This window comes from Saimiri boliviensis, assembly GCF_048565385.1.
Source record: "Saimiri boliviensis isolate mSaiBol1 chromosome 19 unlocalized genomic scaffold, mSaiBol1.pri SUPER_19_unloc_3, whole genome shotgun sequence".
Taxonomy (NCBI): domain Eukaryota; kingdom Metazoa; phylum Chordata; class Mammalia; order Primates; family Cebidae; genus Saimiri; species Saimiri boliviensis.
Window position 1 is genome coordinate 155,483 of NW_027412504.1, and position 5,641 is coordinate 161,123.

Consider the following 5,641-nt stretch of genomic DNA (forward strand, 5'->3'; position numbering starts at 1 on the left):
CGCCCCCACTCCGCCCCGCCCCGCCCCGCCCCGCCCTTCCCCTCCCCTCTCCTCCGCCACCACCGCTGTCTCAGCCGCCGCCCACCGCCCCCCTGCGGCCGCTTGGTCCTCCGCTCCGGCCCCGCCTCCGAGAGCCCCAGGCGCAGGCGCAGCGGGGCCTTAAAGGGGCCGCCACCTCCACGGCACAGCCGGGTTAGGCCAGAGTGGGCGACAGCTGGAGCCGAGTCCCAGGAACAGCTGCGCTCCCAGAACGGGAGAGATCCACTCAAAGGTTTTGGGTTCCAATAGAGCAGAAGATGAAGAACAGAGGAATTAAAAGTGAGAATCCCTCCTCAGAGGGTGCCTGGGCCGTGTTCCTTGGCAGTTCGGGGGTATTTGCAGTATTGATCTGAAATGCTGCAGCTCCACGGGACGGGACGTGCTTTCGGATGCGGTCCTTGTCTTCTGCCTTAGACGCGCCCTCGGGGGCAGCCTCGGTTTCCGGTCCCCGTCCATTGGCCACCTGCCCTGTCATTGCTTTGAGGGAGGAGGAAACAATTTTCAACATTGAAACTTGCCAGGGTGTCTAAGAACCTGTCTGTAGATGAGCTGCCTAAAGATCACCCGGGAAGACTTTTTTAAGGCAGATTTTCTGTTGCAAGAATTTATAATTCTCTAAATCTACCTTAAGGCCCGGAAAGAATCAAGAAAGCCTAAGGAATCTGCACATATTAAGAGTTTTTCCAAGTTTCCCAGAGAGAAGGAGCGGGCGCGTGGGGAGCAGAGGCCGTGGCAGGCAGCGGAGGCACCAGGAGCCGCCGAGTGACCTCGCCGCCCCTCCGGTCCGCTCCCCACCCACAGGCCCATGACCCGCGCCTGTGGCCTCTGCGCACCCAGACTCCGTGCATCCAGACTCCAGCTCCCCAGACTCCGTGCCCTGCAGCACCCACCAGTTCTCCGCCGTGGCAGCCTCACCGAGTGGCACCTCCTGCCCACTGCCCTGGCCACAGCCCCTGCGCCCATGGCAGCAACCCAGGTGACCATGATAGTGGTGGAGGACGCTGGTGAGTGGAAGACAGGGCAGCCCGGCCACCGGGCCTACTTTCTTGCCTTGCTGATTGTCTATTTTTATAAGATTGTCTACTTTTCTAAGAGCTTTGTAAACAAAGAAACTTTTTAAAAAGGATGACTCTAATTTATATTTAATCTAAAGAAGAAGGACATCAGGCAACTTGGGGGTTTGGGTTTTGGCTTCGTTTCTAAGTCTTCTCTTCGTTGACTTTGGGGCTCAGGTGCCCCAGATGCTTCGGGCTCCCGAGGACCTTCTGGGCCCTCACATTCATGAGGCAGCCACCTGGGGGGTCTGACAGGGCTGTCAGCGAGGCGCTGCTCCCACCTTTCTCCACGTTGGCGTCTGGCCGGGCGGGAAGGGAGAGGACACTGTGTTAAGCAGGTGCTCCAAATAACCCGATTAGCCGCTGGCAGGAGGAGCTCTCCCACATGAAGGACTTCCCCCAGTGCTTCCTGGCCATGCCGGGACCTAGTGGTGGCGACCGTGGCCACAGACCTGCCGGAGCCACTACAGCTTGCAGCCGTAGCAACCTGGCCCCCCTGCCCCGGAGAGAGACCGAGGAGCTCGGCGACCTCCTGGACCTGGGCCTTGTCCTCTCCGGTCCGCTGTCCATCAGCAGTCGGTGGCCGCCACTGTGCCCTTGTCAGCATCCGCGTCTTCCTCGTCGTTCCCGTCGAGCAGCGGCCCTGCCAGCGCACCCTCCACCTGCAGCTTCAGCTGTCCGATGCCGGCAGGGCGACCCAGGCGTGGGGACCCCACGGGCGGAGGTCTCCTCTGTGGCAGAAAGTCCGCTCCCCCTCCGACGGCTTCCTTCGACCTGGAGGACATGCACAACGTGAGCCCCTCTGGCGGCTCTGCGGCGGACCTGCTGCAGCCGCAGTTGGAGCCGGGGTCCACTCCACCGCTGCAGCTGCAGCTGCCAGCTGTTGGGGTGACTGGCAAGTTCGTGCTGAAGGCGTCACTGAGCGCCCCCGGGCAGCGAGTACACAGCCAGTTGTCATCAGCGGCAGCGAAGACGGCCCTGACGGCAGCCACCTGGTGGTGGTGGTGGCGGCCCCCACAACGGCGGCCCGCAGCGCCCGTACCCCCAGATCAAGCAGGAGGAGTCTCCTCGTGCACCCACTCAGGCACTGGACCCCTCCCAGCCGTGGCCACGGCGGGCTGCACACGACGTCCCCCTGGGGCGGCAGCCCCCGACCCCTGGGACCTGAGGAACTGCTGAGCAGCAGGGACTGTCACCCTCCCTGCCACTTCCCCGGCTTCCATCCCCACCCAGGGCCCGATTACCCATCCTTCCTGCCTGACCAGACTCAGCCGCAAGTCTGCCGCTCCATGACCAAGAGCTCAAGCCGCCTGGTTCCTGCCTGCCGAGGAGCCCAGGCCAAACAGGGGAAGACGATCCTGTCCCAGAAAAGCACGGCCACCCACACAAAGAGTTCCCATCCCAAGGCACACCTGCGAACCCACACAGGTGAGAAACCTTACCACGGTGACTGCCAGGGCTGTGGATGGAAATTCGTCTGCTCGGATGAACTGACCAGGCACTACAGTAAACACACTGGGCAACGCCCGTTCCGGTGCCAGAAACGCCACCGAGCATTTTCCAGGTCAGACCACCTCGCCTTGCACATGAAGAGGCATTTTAAATCCCAGACAGTGGATATGACCCACACTGCCAAGGGAGAATTCAGGTTTTTGTTTGTTTCTTTACCTTTTCACCTGGTCTTCCCGATGAGGGGCGGAGCCCAGCCAGAAAGCACTACATTCACGGTCAGGTTCCCAGCTGAGTCAACTTGTGAGTGGATAATCAGGAAAAACGAGGAATCCAAAAGACAAAAATCAAAGAATCGATGGCGTCTGTGACTGGATCTTCTATCATTCCAATTCTAAATCCAACTTGAATATTCCTGGACTTACAAAATGCAAGGGGGTGATTACCCCCTTTCTCTAAGCAAAGTGTAAAAAGGAATCAAGCCCCTTCTTCTGGGCCAAGAGAATTTTGAGCGTTAGCTGTCTCTTGGTCACTGGCAACAAAGAACTCCTGATTCTATCTCAGAGTGTGGCACTTTCCTTACAACTCGCTTGATTACAACATTAGCAGTGTGAAAACAGACTAACGCCTGCACACATATGTCTAAGTTAAATGAAAATTGACGGAAGAAGCAATGTCACGTGAACAGTAAGCCTAAGGGGGTTGAAAGCATTATATTGCTACCGCTTATATTACTACCAGTAAAGAAGAGATTTTCAAATGAAATGTATTACCAGAGATTAAAAAAAGAGAGAGAGAGAGACATTTCACAATAACAAAAGCATCAATCCAACAAAAAGACATGCAATCAGAAATCCGCCCAATAGCTTAACTTCGGAGTTCACAAAAAAATGGATAAAATTACAGAGAGAAATGGAGAATTCTATGAGCATGATTAGATATGTTAAAACTTTAGCAATAAATTTAAAAACTATAGAAAATTCCAACAAAGAACTAGAAAAACAAAAACATTAACCACACAGACTTTATGTATATAAATACATATGAACATCAGTGAAAAAATATATATTGTCTTAAGTGTGAATTATACATTTACCAAGAGAAACTATATCTCAGGCCATCAAACAATACATTTGAAAATATTGAAATCATACAAGACGTATTTTCAGACCATATGAAAACGCATTAGAACTTGGTAGCAATAAGGTGATCCTGTGGACTGAATGTTTTGGTCATTCCCTAAGTTCATATATTGAAACCTAATCCCTAATGTGATGGTGTTTGGAGGTGGAGCCTTTAAGAGGTGATCAAGTCATGAGGGCAGATCCCTTATTAATTAGGTTACTGTTCTTATAAAAGGGACTTCATTCAGGTCCTTTGCCCCTTCCACCATGTAAGAACACTGAGAAAAGACACCATTTGTGAATCTGGAAACACCTGAATCACACACTCATTCCGCTATTGTCTTGACCTTGGACTTCCCAGGCTCTGGAATTGTGAGAAATAGATTTCTTTTGTTTATAATCCACACAGACTATGGTATTCTGTTACAACAGCCAAAATGGACTAAGATACATGATTGTAAAAATACCAAGTATTTAGAAATTAAACATCAAAACTCTAAACAATTTTGTCAAAGTAGAAATCACAAGAGAAATTAGGAAATCCTCTAAACTGAAGGATATTAAAGTAAAATAAATCAGAATCTATGGGGTGCAGCTGAAATAATAGAGAAAAAATGACATTTTTAAGTACCTCTATTAGAAAAGAAGATGTCAAATTAGTAACTTAGCTTCTGCCATAAGAAATGAAAAGGAACATGCAGAGGAAGGAAATAATAATGAAACTGAAGTCAATTACTTAGAAAGATAAATAAAATTAACAAATCCTAAACTTGCTTGCACGGGAAAATAATCAGTAAATTTTATAAAACCCTAACTAGATTGATCAAGATAAAAAGATACAAATTAACAATAACAGGAATAAAAGAACATCAGACCACTGTGACCTTCAGGTCAAGAAAAGGAATATTAATAATTTTATGCCAATAAGCTTGACATCCAAATGAACAATTTCCTTGAGAGAGAAAATTCATGAAAACTGATCTAAGAAGAAATAGAAAATGTGACCAGCCATATATAAATTGTAGAAATTGAATTTGTAATTGAAATCCTTCCCATAGAGAATACAGAAGGTCCAGAAGGCTTTGCTGATGAATTATATGAAACACACAGTTGAAAATACCATCAATTTTACACACACCTTTTTAGAAATTAAAGGAGGCAACTCTTTTCAACTGGATTTATGAGGCCAACATTACTCAGATTAAAAAAAGAAAATGCAGACAACAAAATTAGAAGAAAAAAGAACCAAGAACAATGATTTCTCTTGAACGAAGACCAAAAATTCAGTGCAAGAAGTTAATAAATTCAAATACAAATTTTAAAAAAATATGTCACTCCAGATTGGTTTATGGGGAATTGTTTGATTCAAATAAACTGCAAATTAAATAACACAACTCAATTAATACAATAAAAAACAGGCCGGGTGCAGAGGCTCACTCCTGTAATCCCAGCATTTTGGGAGGCCAAGGTGGGTGGGTCACTTGAGGTCAGGAGTTCCAGACCAGCCTGGCCAACATGGCAAAATCCTCTCTCTACTAAAAATACAAAATTAGTCGGGCATGGTGGTGGAAGCCTGCAATCCCATGTACTCAGGAGGTTGAGGCAGGAGATCTTTTGAACCCAGGAGGCAGAGGTTGCAGTGAGCCAACATCACGTCATTGCATTCTACCTGGGCAACCAGAGCAAAGCTCTGTCTCAAAATAAAAATTAGCAAAGTAATACCATGTTCAGGCATCAATTTTTTAATAGTGTGTATAATTTCTACACTAAAGTCTACAAGCACTACCGACAGAAAGTAAAGAAGATCAAAATTAACAGAGAAATTGCGTATTCAAGAAGTGGAATATCCAGTGTTATTACTTCTCCAAGACTGAGCTACTAAATTAAGTGCATTTTCAATTAAGACACCAGTGAGCTTTAAAGGAAATGTTAAAAGAAATTGGCAAGCTGAAGCTACCATTTCTATGAAAATAT

At 48.2% G+C, this 5,641-nt stretch overlaps 1 pseudogene; it reads left to right on the forward strand.

Moving 5' to 3' along the window:
- Positions 1–1,238: 1,238 nt before the first annotated feature.
- LOC141583313 (Krueppel-like factor 4 pseudogene) lies at positions 1,239–4,179 on the forward strand (annotated as a pseudogene).
- Positions 4,180–5,641: the final 1,462 nt, after the last annotated feature.